At 40.0% G+C, this 12,895-nt stretch overlaps 1 protein-coding gene across 4 annotated transcripts in view; it reads left to right on the forward strand.

Moving 5' to 3' along the window:
* The first annotated feature begins 1,514 nt into the window (after positions 1–1,514).
* The window catches only part of ACSL4 (acyl-CoA synthetase long chain family member 4), a 47,823-nt gene continuing 36,442 nt past the window's right edge, over positions 1,515–12,895 (forward strand). For 2 of the 4 annotated variants that reach the window (XM_072430114.1, XM_072430110.1), the window contains exon 1: positions 1,515–1,647. The gene's annotated coding sequence lies outside the window, so the exon portion shown is untranslated. Of the gene's footprint in view, positions 1,648–1,750; positions 1,767–12,895 lie in introns of those variants that run through there. The other 2 variants (XM_072430115.1, XM_072430113.1) reach the window with 2 other exon arrangements.

The raw sequence follows: 12,895 nt of genomic DNA on the forward strand, positions 1-12,895 counted from the left end.
TGTTATGGGCTGCAAAAAAAGCCCAACACTTTACCTAATCCCATACTTACCTTTTAATATTACTTAATACAATGGCCTGTGGAAATCTCCATTTATTTATTCTAAATATTTAGCACGCTTTGTCCTGCTGTAGGTTATTTTTCTGCTGCAGGCTGCAAATAAAGCTTATTATGTGTTAATAGATGTATCACAATTAGCCCCTAGTAAAGCCAACCATGGGGGATGGGAAGAAGAGAAGTCAGTAAAAGACACAATCCTGAACCACAGATGGTATTAGGCCAGGTCATGCGCTGCTTCTTTTCATTGCTAAGACAAAGCAGAAAAGGAAAAAGGGACATCTGGGATGATTTGGGGTTGTACAAAACATACAGCTAGCAATACACCCTTAGCTTCCATTCAGAACGCCACCAGAGGAAATGCATGAATATGAATAGAACTTGCAGTAACATGTAAGTAATATTCTGTTATTTTTTCTTCCCTTTCTTTTTATGTACTTAAAAGGGTTTTCAATAATTCAAAAAATGGCTTAATGGATGTCCAGCGACAATGCAAATGTTTATGATCTTCATTCAGAATACAACAAAGAGAGCAGAGAAAGAAGCATGGGGGCTGCCATGTCTGACTTTCTTTTTATAAATGCTAGCTGTCCTGGTTCAGTGTATTAACTACCCTCAGTTTATGGTTTACAACAGGTTTGCTTATCAGGTGTTCCGGCTTCTCTGACTACATACATGTTTTGGGTAAATGGTAAAATGTCTGAGGACTTGTTCAGACCACTCCAATTTGCACAGTAGACAATAATCTCTCCCAGGCAGCTGACAATCCCTTGAAAGATAAATTCAAGGTCATTCAAGGCCATAGCACCCAGACAGTACAGTGCTTGTTGGCTTTGCTGTGATGGGTCAAATTAGGAACAGAACTTGTAACTACATGCATGTGTGCATTGAATCTTTATCTGATATATATGAAACAGCCATGATTGCAGCTTTTTATTTATAACAAAGCAAATATATGTAGTAAAGCTTTGCTTTCATTTGCTGAGCCCATGCCTGTCCTGGGTCTCAATAATGTCTGTAATCGTGCTGTCTATGACATCATGGAATTATTTTATTTTCCTTAATGCTCTCGTACAACCCATTGCCTTCACAATGGCTGGGCTCTCTGTGGGGCCTGACTATCATGATGATATGGGGCCCCGGTGTACCGTGGTGAAGTTGCAGAAGGTTACATCAGTAAGATGCATCCATAGGAAAAATCGAGCTCATCAGACAGCAGCTGGAGGCCCGGCACCCCCGATGCTCTCACACGGCTGAAATGCTCCAACGAGGAGTCATTTCCTGGTGGTCTGGCTCTGACACATTACAATCACACCACTTCTTCCTACGCAGTAACACATGGCAGGTACACACACACTGCGCATGCGCCCGCTGGAATCCCCTTTAGTTGATGAACAGAGGAAAAGGAAAAGGGCGGGAGAAAGGGGGGCGTCAGTGATTGGCTTCCCCCTATCGAATCAGATGACGTGACCGGCGGGTTTCCGGAGACTGAGGTTACTGTCGGTCATTTACCTGAAGAAGCGGCGGCTGAGAGGCTGGAGGGATAGATTGTGTCAGAGCCGGAGAGAAGCCAGCTTGCCGGGCTGTATTGGTGAGTGTTGTGTAGCATCCATGGGATGTGCTTCGTATAATGCTGCCTGTCCGGACACCCAGCGCCGCTCATATTACGGAGCTTCTATTGCATAGTACTAGAATGCGCCATTAGTAGAGGTAGGTGGTGTGAGGGATGCCGGGGGTGTGACTGGGGTGTTGTCATGGTGTGGCTGATGCTGAGGTGTTGTCATGGTGTGACTGTGGCGTTGGGCTGTTGTCATGGTGTGACTGTGGCGCTGGGCAGTTGTCATGGTGTGACTGTGGCGCTGGCAGTTGTCATGGTGTGACTGTGGCGCTGGGCAGTTGTCATGGTGTGACTGTGGCGCTGTGCAGTTGTCATGGTGTGACTGTGGCGCTGTGCAGTTGTCATGGTGTGACTGTGGCGCTGTGCAGTTGTCATGGTGTGACTGTGGCGCTGGGCTGTTGTCATGGTGTGACTGTGGCCCTGGGCTGTTGTCATGGTGTGACTGTGGCCCTGGGCTGTTGTCATGGTGTGACTGTGGCCCTGGGCTGTTGTCATGGTGTGACTGTGGCGCTGGGCTGTTGTCATGGTGTGACTGTGGCGCTGGGCTGTTGTCATGGTGTGACTGTGGCGCTGGGCTGTTGTCATGGTGGTTGTCATGGTGTGACTGTGGCGCTGGGCTGTTGTCATGGTGTGACTGTGGCGCTGGGCTGTTGTCATGGTGGAACTGTGGCGCTGGGCTGTTGTCATGGTGGAACTGTGGCGCTGGGCTGTTGTCATGGTGGGACTGTGGCCCTGGGCTGTTATCATGGTGTGACGGTGGAGCTGGGAGGTTGCTGGGAGACGAGGTCCAACTTGGTGCCAGGTTTTATCACAGCTGTGCCAATGACCGGTCGCCTTCACCAGAGGTCAGGATGACCAGCCAGCTGCAGAGTGACCTGAAAAAATCAGCTATATGGTGGAGGTTTGGGATGGCATGATAGCAGATATGACTCTCTGTGTGTTATATTTGATTTCATAGTAAAATGAATATTGATAACAAAATAGCAAAATAAATAGATTCAGCCTGTCAATTACCTACGGATAGGTGAAAAAATTCCAGAAGCATGATCACTCCAGTATAGTCATAGCAAGCTGAATGATAATTCAGTGTATGACCATCACTTGTATCAGGCAGACATACACTTTACATTTGCATTAGGGTTTTGCAATGGCTATAGCCAATAGGTCACATGACAAGAGAGATCGGAGACAACACTGTGACATGTAACCATCCAAGTAAAATCCAATTGGTATATAGGCTGCTTTAGCCAGATGATTGACTATAAAATATAACCTCTGCATAGCTTACACTGATCAGTAACCTTTTCAGACCATGTACTAAAATGAGTGTGTGCACACAAAGTGCTATGTAGCTGGAACATCCTCAGGGGTTGTTAATGGACTAGAAATGAATGAACTGGAGCCTGTAATTGTTATCTGTCACACAAAGCCCATGGCTATTTGATGGACTCGGGTTGTCTATGATACCCCAGGTGGGGGCTGGTTCAGGTGAATTCCTCCCCGTTGGATTGCAGAGAGGATGGAGGCTTTCATAGCTTCGATTGTACTCAATGTAAAGAAGAATGGCTGTGGAAAAGAGAAGCTGTTGCTACTAATCTTTCCTAAAATGAGATGGTGAAATACGTATAACACAAGATGCAATGTTTGGTTTTGTTTCAAAATAATTCTGCAGAAAGCAGACAAATAAATTATGTTTTTTTATACACAAGACTGTGCTCTCATTTCCACCTTGAAGACTTACTTAAAGCAGAACTCCAGTCAGCAAAGTTATCATTCCCCTTGATCCCCTCACAGTCTCTTGTATATTATTTCTATATAAAATATTTTTTAAAATTTTTTTTATTAAGGTGCAGTTGTGGTCACATGACAGCTCCATTTCCATTCTCCTTTGTAGTCTGATGGTGAGCATGGAGCCGCAGTGCTCAATGTCCTCATGGTAACAAGGACACTCACCGTGTGTTTCTGTGGTTCCAGCTGTTGTTGATATAAGCATTGGTATTAGAATGGCAACCAGTGGTGTACACCTCCTTCCATGCTCAAACCCTGGCTACATTGCCTTTTTCATATCTCCTCTTGCAACATTCAGAATGCCAGCTAGACCTGCCTGCACCTACCGTGTTTCCCCGGTGATAAGGCAGCCCCGATTTTTGCTTAAATATTTAAAATAAGGCACTCACCCGCGAATAAGACCTCCTCCGATACCTGATGCTGTGTGTGTCTCCTTGATGCTGGCTGCAGTGCAGAGCGAAACTGAAACTAACAAGCCGGCACACGCGCCCGCCGCGACTCCGCACTAGGAAGCAAGCTGCTGATCCCTTCCCTAACGGAGTCTGTTACCCGGCCGTACCGTAGAAGCAAAAAAAAGGTAATTCAGTGAACAGAAGGGACAATCAATGGCACAGAGTGATCAGAAGGGGACAATCAATGGCACAGAGTGATCAGAAGGGGACAATCAATGGCATCAATGGCACATGAGTGATTTTCAACAATAAATGTGTACTGTAGTCTTCTTCATGGAAAAATAAGACATCCCCCTGAAAATAAGACCTAGGGCATATTTTGGCATTTCAAAAAATATAAGACAGTGCCTTAATATAGGGGAAACAGGGTAGAAGTCACATACATCCAATCCCAGAAATTCCAGGTGGCTGCATTATTATCCCGCTCCTGTTACACGGGATATTACAAGGCATGACAGCCAGCCACCACAGGATGCAGCTGGTTGTCACACAACTGAAAGTGCAAATTTGCGAGATGGAGCTGTAAAACGGTGAATAAAATTGAATCAGAAATGAGCTTTTGATTTGGATAGTGTGTGAGTGGTGAATAGTTGCTGCTGTCAGGTTTGTATTGTTTTCTGTATCCTTTTGTTAGGGAGGTTTATTCTCAGTTTGAGTGTCACTACAAATGAAAGTAAGAGAAAAGATGGGGTTACTGACTTAAAATATTGAAGCCAAAGACATCCAACCAACTAGCATTTTTAGGAAAAAAAAAGATATTCAATGATTCCCCTTGTTGCACGTTTTCTTTATAAAAGTTCATCTTGTGGACATAGAGCAATTATAGGAAAATGCATTAAATGCTTTGGAAATTGTAGCTTAGAAGCTTCACAACCTTGGTCAAACAATAGAAATGTAGATCAATAGAAATGTATTACAAGGTGTCAAACAACTTCTGCTTTTTATGTCTACCGTTTCCTGGACCATGTGTCCCAGCAGCCCTTGCACCTAACTAGGATCTTGAGTGTGTATGGGTGTTCTGTTTTTAAAAGGGATTTGGGTGGAATCAAAAACAGCAATGACTCTACCCATGTAACTGCCCAGACTCCCTATTACAATCAGAGGGCAGATGTGGGAATGGGTGGAAAAAAAACTTTATTCTGGCAATGTGACAGCTGCAGTGTTTGGAAGGGCTCTCTGGCTACAAGGCTAATTTTATAAGTTACAATTATGTGTATATCTCTCATATATATATATATATATATATATATATATATATATATATGATAGATATTTGTGTATATATTGAGTATACACACAAACTCCGTTAAGAAGCAGGTGGAGCTGGTTGTGCTATGGGCCTAATGGCACTGGGTTACAACCAGCAGCCAGGATAAACAGTGCTTGCTCCATCTACTAGTAGTGTAAGATGAATGGTTTACACGCAGAGCTAGGAGTGGAGGGCTGGGAACACGACAGTTCCATCATCAATCAATGTTGACAAATACAACTGTTTATGTTCGGGTTGGTTGCATATTTGTTTCCTACACTTTAAATTGCTGGGCTTTAATATTTAACACATTGTCTGTAAGGCTCACATTTTGTCTTTGAATTTTGAAGGTGTAATCCTTCTGGCTATATTTTATTATAGAGTTACTAATGACACTTGGTGTTTTAATGTACATGTGCAAATAGCTGTGCATTGGCTTCCGGAAACCTCCTGCGCTTCCTTCAGGATTTAGTGACATGCTGTTAGGGGGACTACATCTGTCCTGAAACCAGTGATGTTCCTGCAGTATATTGTTCTGGGCAGGGTCCTCTTCTCCTCCTTTGTCACTGTCTGTATCTGTCTGTCATTTGCAACCCCTATTTAATGTACAGCGCTGTGTAATATGTTGGCGCTATGTAAATACTGTTTAAAAATAATAATAATAAACACTTTAAAAGGAGGTATGTAAAGGAAAATTGGTCTTTTTCATTGCATTTAGAGGTTTTGTTTTTTTTTCAGAATGGAATATCCAATAAACACAGGACTTAAAATATTTGTAATACTGACAGACATTATTCATTGTTGGAGATCACCAATTATATGTGAATCTGTAAAGTGCAACGGTGCAAACCCCGTGGGAAAAAAAAATTGTGCAAATCATTTTCTTAATGTTATCCAATCAAAAAAACAAACAAAAGCATACATGATCTGTTCATTTCAATTTTTTTGGTATTCTCCTATTGTAGTCTGTCTTTCACACCGTCTTGCTCGTTCAAAATCTGACGTGTACAACAGTCCCCTGACATTGTTCATCAGTTCACACTTAGTTCACATAGGTAGTTGGGAGAGGTTATTTCTCCCTAACAGCTGCTTGAGGAAATGTCTGGCCCATGCCTCCCTACTGGGAAAGAATGGGGAAGGTTGACGCAATTCTAAACCACCTGGATATTCATTCATTTTTTATGAGTCTGTGGTGGTGGCTGCTTGGCAGCTGGCAGGCTATCAGATAGGAGCCTCCCAGAGACCATCTATGTGACCTGGTGCAAGTATGGTTAAATGAGACCTTCTCAGTGAGGCCGATTTATTAAAGGAGTTCAGAATATTCACACCAGAGAGTGAAAGAGTAACTTTATTTATCCAGTCCTGTGTAGATGAAATAATTAAAAGTACTTGCTTTTTTGCATAATTGGAAAACTGAAGATATTTTTTGGGGGTAGAAAAACTTAATATCTAAAGATTCAATATCTAAAGGTAATGTGGATCTCCAACATATTGTACATCAATAGCAGCCCTTATTCTCTGTGGATTATATTTTGCATTTTTTTGCTGATCTGTGTAAATATATTTTGCAGGTAAAGCAAAATAAGGACTCATTAAAGGTATTCATAACCTTCTTTTGTTTCCCCACATTATTATTTTTGTGAACTCTGTTTACACATTATCCACACTCAACTGTAAACTTTATTCTAGTAACACAATAGTATACTTTCTACAAATCTTCCAATTTCCATTTACAAGATCTAGATCTGGCAAGTGCATTTGTGTGTTTCGAGTTCTGACCAGCATGGTTGGCATGCTGCAGCGCTTACTTTTACACTTTGTTAAATCACCTTTAAAAACACAATGTATGGATGTGTCATTGTGACATACCCTCTTTATTAGCCTACTGTCTTCCTTATTATGAGCTAAACATTTCATTTGTGTCTATTTCACAATTATAAGTGCCATATGAGTATGCAGAAAGTAATGAATGCAAAACCATAAGTAATGAAAACCATAAACTAAAAAAAATGTGCTAATACTGCTTTGTAAAGAGCCACATACCCGGCCTAGGTTTTAAAAGGCTATTTTCAAAGCCCATAGTTACAAAAGTAATGCACAATTTAGCTCAGTTGTACACCTACATTTTGCAACAACGCATGGTAAAAAGGGTGTTACTCTGCCAAACTTACTGTTTTATGTCCGCGCGCTATGCCATTTGAACTCAACACCAAACAAATAAATCAGACGTCTGTTTAATGCGCCCACTTTGCAGCACATTGCCATACTTACAGTTTTGGATTTTGATGTGTGGGCATCCCCTTGCATCAATGTTAACGCGTCTAATTTCATCACTTTCTAGTGAACTTAGTGACACAACTATGGACTTTGTAAAGCGATGCGTAATATGTCGGCCCTATATAAATACAGTGTAATAATAATAACTTAGTTAACAAACTTCAGCACAAATTATTGGAATGGACTCCAAGGAAATAGTTGTTTGTGTAACTTAATAATCAAGCTAAAATATATCTACTTTATTTTATATTGTGTTTTAATAGGTATATAGTTAAACATGTTCTATGCTTATTTTTAAAGAATACAATCTAAAACAAAAAAAGAGTAAGAAAAAAAAAAAGTTATTTTTTTTTTTTTAAACATTGTGAGGAAATTTTGCTGTGATTAGGCTGGTATTGTGTTCATTTATTTGCTTATGTTATACACTGCATGACCAAAAAGAAAATCCAGAGCCTGTGTTGGGATAAGGGGGTTGGGTTGAGTTATAATTTATAATAATTTGAGGTTGCTTCAGTTGGTCAGGTTTAGGTTCAGCAATGTTATGTGCCCAAAAAACTAGGTCAACTGACAACCTTAATAAAATAAATCACCTGCATTTTCCATCAATGATTTTTTCTTCCCTCATGGCAATGGCATATTCCAAGATGATAATGTCAGGATTCATTGGCTTAGATTTTGAATAGTTAAGAAAGCATATGAGACATCACTTTCACATGAGTTGGCCACCACCTTAAATCCAGACCCCAACACCAAAAAAAATCTTTAGGATGTGCTGAAGACTTTTTGCAGTGGTTTGACTCATCGACTCATCAACATTCAACAACCACACCAAACAGCTACAAAAGTCTGTTCGTGCAGCCGAGCGCAAGTGGAGGAAATCTGGCCTCAGCACTGACTTCCCTATTTAATGTACAGCGCTGCGTAATATGTTGGCGCTATATAAATCCTGTTTATTAATAATAATAATAATAATAATAATAATAACACAAAATCTTCAGTAATCAAAATATTACCACAGTGAATGCATGCCATTATAAAAATTACATATTAGAGAGTGTTTGACTTGTATTTTGTTCAAAGAAATGTATATAATATATCAATATTTTGTAATATTGCCTTAGTTTTCCTTTTTGTTTGTCTTTTGTAATTCTCTGCACAGGAGAATTCAGGTTAGTGGACGAAGGGGTAAACCAATCATCCTTTACTGCATTGCACAAGATTCTTGATCATAGGAAGGGAGATCAAAGGGTTGACTTCATCCATGTTTTGCTCATGCTTTACTATCCAATCACAGGTGGTCCTCGATCAAGCTGTACTTCTTCACATGTGGTTAAGAAAAGTGAAGCCAGAAACTGGCTTTTCTGTGTGACATTTTTTTAGATTGGCATACTGGCTGAGCAGGATTGCATAATTGATAACTGTTAACAGTTTAGATGTGAATGCCTGTGAAATAAGCTGTTAGGTCTACGAATCTGAAATGAAGCTAAGTCTTGTTGACATGGATGCATTGAAAAAAACCCTGAAAATATTAACTATACATTTAATATTGCTGATTCTGGTTTCTGTTCGGTTATATGGCCATATGACATATGCTAAGAGGAAGAACATCCAGTCTCTGATCCTTTTAATCAATAAACATGTGACCAAATATTGAGTTTTAGGCACATGATTGGAGGGAGTGAGCAGCCTCAATTCCTTTCACTTTCCCTTAGACTCTCAGCTCCCTGCAGTGCTTCATTGATATAGAAGAAAAAAGGAGATAAGCTTCTTATTGCCAAGTAAAAATAATAGGTGGATTCTGAACTGGATGTCTGAACTGACTTGTACAACTCTCTTCTTTGAATGAGATGTGATCTAGCCATGCAGAATGGCCGATAGTGAAAGTATTGTAGTATAAAATTCAGGGAATAGTTTTTTTTACAGGTAGGATAGATATATGTGCATTAGGCAGTTTGCCTATACGCATGCACACACTCACTGGCCACAATATTAGGTAAGTCTTCCTAGTTCTGGGTTAGAGCCCCTTTTGCTTTCAGAACTGCTGTAATATTCATGGCATAGATGTAGCAAGGTCCTGGAAACATTTCTCATGGTTTTTGGTCCATATTGACCTGATTGTGCATAAACGGTGTGGTACTTTCCTTGGCTTCACATTCATGAAATAAAACTCACATTTCACCACAACACAAAGGTGCTCTGTTGGTTTGAGATCTGGTGACTATGGAGTACAATTAACTTATTGTTCCAGATAGCAGTTTGAGGTAATTAGAGCTTTGTGACATGGCACATTATCCTACTGGAAGTAGCCAGAAGATTGGTACACCACCGTTAGAAAGGGGATATACATGGTCAGAAACAATATGAAGGTAGGCTGTGGCATTAAAACATGGTTCAGTAGGTACCCAAAGTGTACCAAAAATTGTCCCCTCCACTATTACACCACCACCAGCCTACTTCTGATCCCACCATTTGAATGTTGCAGCAGAAAAAGAGGTTCATAAGACCATGTAACATTTTTCCCAGTCTTTTTCTTGTCCAATTTTTGTGAGCTCACTCAAGTTTTAGCCTCTGGTGCCTGTATTTAGCTGACAGGAATGGCACCTGGTGTGGTCTGCTGTTGCTGTAGCAAAACTTCTTTGAAATGTGTTCTTCAAATCATGTGTGTCCAGAAATGTTTTTCATATCTGTTTGTAGCAAGTGGGTTTTTGAGTTGCTGTTGGCTTTCTATCAACCTCTGGGGACTTTTCTTCGGGCATCAACGAGCCATTATCCCCCAGAATACTGCTGCTCACTGGATTTTTCCCTTCTTCAAAACCATTCCATGAACATGCTAGAGGTGGTTGTTTTTGAAAACCCCAGCATATCAATTTGTAAAATAATTGGACCAGCTTGCCTGGCACCTATAACCATTTCATGTTCAAAGTTGCATAAATCACCTGCTGTCATGTATTCTGCTGCTTTAGACTTTTTTTTGCATTAAACAGTTGAACAATAGTACCAAATAACATAATAATAATGATTGGTGAGTGTGCGTATGTGTATAAATATATATGATTTTTTTCCTCGTTGACTTTTACAATGACTGTAAAACTACTATTACTTGTTTTTGTCTGTGGAGGAGGAATATAATTGTCTATAAAATGAAGCAATAAACATTTCTGTGTAATATCTCTTCACCCGATCTGTAGGAAATGTTTTTTCTTCTATGGGTTTCTGAAATAGACAAGTTTTGTGATAAACTTGTGTTTAAAACATTGTGTACAAGTAGTTTGTTAATTAAATATTTAACCAACCAAAAGAAAAGCTTGTATTATGTTCCTGTGGCTTACAAAATTAAAGGTTTACGCAGGGTTCTTTAATCATCCCTCAAGACTCTGCTTTTCTTATGAAATTACAACCAGGCTTATTTGTCAGATGACATGTTAGACAATTTACAGATGTAAAGTAAGGTGTCTTTGTATTAAAAAAAATGTTAATGTAATTTGCCTTTCTGCTTACTTTGTCCGGTTTAAAACATATATCAATAGCCATAAATTATATAAATTCACTCGCTGTGTGCAACAGATGCCATTGTAACTGTAGATATTACCTTGTAAAAAGTTGTCATAGGGACCAAGCATGTCTACCCACTTCAGGTTGTCTGCAGGGAAGAACCGGGAGCGTATGAAAGACCAGTAACTCTTTGGAAGGAAAGAGCAGCAGTGTAAAAGTAAAAGTGTGGGAGTCCTTCATACAGTGCAGTGGGTACATTGATGTGCTTAAAGGTAGCCTTACCAACCTAGTGTATTGTCCTAGAACATGGCACACTTTTATGCCAATAGCTTTTGTTTCCTTGCTCTGGCTTATCCTCTGGGCCTCAATATTGACGTATTAGGCTAGATTCACACCTGCAGTGAGATTGTGGCGTGTTTGCAGCTTCCTCACACCAGGAACAACTGCCTATCCGGAGTCATTACAAAGTAGCGTCTTCCTGCAACTGCCCCATTTGGAAGGAATAGGGGCAGCAGTGAGTGGGTACTAGTATTGGCACCAGCTGGTAAATGTGCAGAAGCTGGTTCTTTAGGAACCAGTGTTGAAGCGGCTGGTTAGGTGCCAGCCATGGGAAGCTGTTTTGGATTGGGTAATATAGAGGCAGATTGGAACCTGCCCTTACTCTCCACCTCTTCTCATCTCCATAACACAGAAGGGAAAGAGCTTTTATAGTCCAAAGACATAAAGGAGGGCAGTGTAGCTGATAAGAGAGCTGCAACATAGGCAGCGAGCACAAGAAGTTTATTTTCCACCTTGATTTTTATCAGGATTAAAGTATATTTTGCCCTGATCAAACAGATATAACAAGTTACCAACAGTATATTTATTTGGCCAAGAAAGACCCCATTAGAAGAAGACCAATGCTGGGATTTACATATAATGTTAGCACATTTTGTTCTTTTGAAAACCATTAAGCCCAGGGCAGACTTGGTTTATTATGTGATGTGGGTGGGTGTAAAGACATGTGTCTTCTTTCTATCTATCTCACTCATTGCAACATATATGATCATATCCATAACCTTGTTTTGGTTTCTGAAAATGAGGTGACTAATGTTCCTCTTGTGTTCCAGTATGTTCTTGGGAAATGTGTCCGAAAGCGCTGTGTTGTCAATAAAATTACAGTAAACCTGAACAATTCTAAATTCCAAAAAGGTAATTAGGTAACCATGGTGATACATTTTAATAATGTATTTGGAATATACCAAAGTTATAACAACCAATAGTAATAAATGTAATAAAAAATGATGTGCTTGGTAGTACAATGAACTGGAGACCAGGTAATACTATGTAGGATAAATCTATATAATGAGTAAAAGGATCCATGAATTGGGCATTAAATATTTTAAACTTCCTTGGCTTAATGAGTAAGTTGAAGTTCTGATAACTTCGGAAAACTTTTTACAGCAGAGCCCAATGCAATTGATAGCATGCTTTATAAGCGCTGGCCATTTTCCCAGACAAAAACAGCTGTCGCTGAATTCACTATTTAGTATGTTAGCACAGTTTAAAATAGACTTACAGTGAACAATACAAAAGAAGGGCAAAACCTTGCAGTCCCCCTTTTTTTAACCAATTCAAGCTTTAGGCCTTTTTCTGTTTAGAGCATTTTTTTTAACTTCGTGATGCCTGGTTTCCATGCACTATACAATGTGTTGTGAAAGGGATGACAGAGTTGGCTTAAACTGTTAGCATAATATTAAGAAAAGATTGTGGGAATTCATGAAGGCACAAATTAGTTTTGTATGCTTCTGTTTCTAATTATTAACTTTCTTCAAGCATGTCATTGGAGCTTCTGGGCTTCTCAGTGGCCCTGGGATATCACTGATAAGCAGCAGTTCCAGCTCCATCACTGGCCGAGACCTGAAAGAACTGCTGATACTGGGAACACTTGGAATACCAAAACATGTTTGTTGATGCCTGTGGA

Source organism: Pyxicephalus adspersus, chromosome Z, assembly GCF_032062135.1.
Source record: "Pyxicephalus adspersus chromosome Z, UCB_Pads_2.0, whole genome shotgun sequence".
NCBI classification, from domain to species: domain Eukaryota; kingdom Metazoa; phylum Chordata; class Amphibia; order Anura; family Pyxicephalidae; genus Pyxicephalus; species Pyxicephalus adspersus.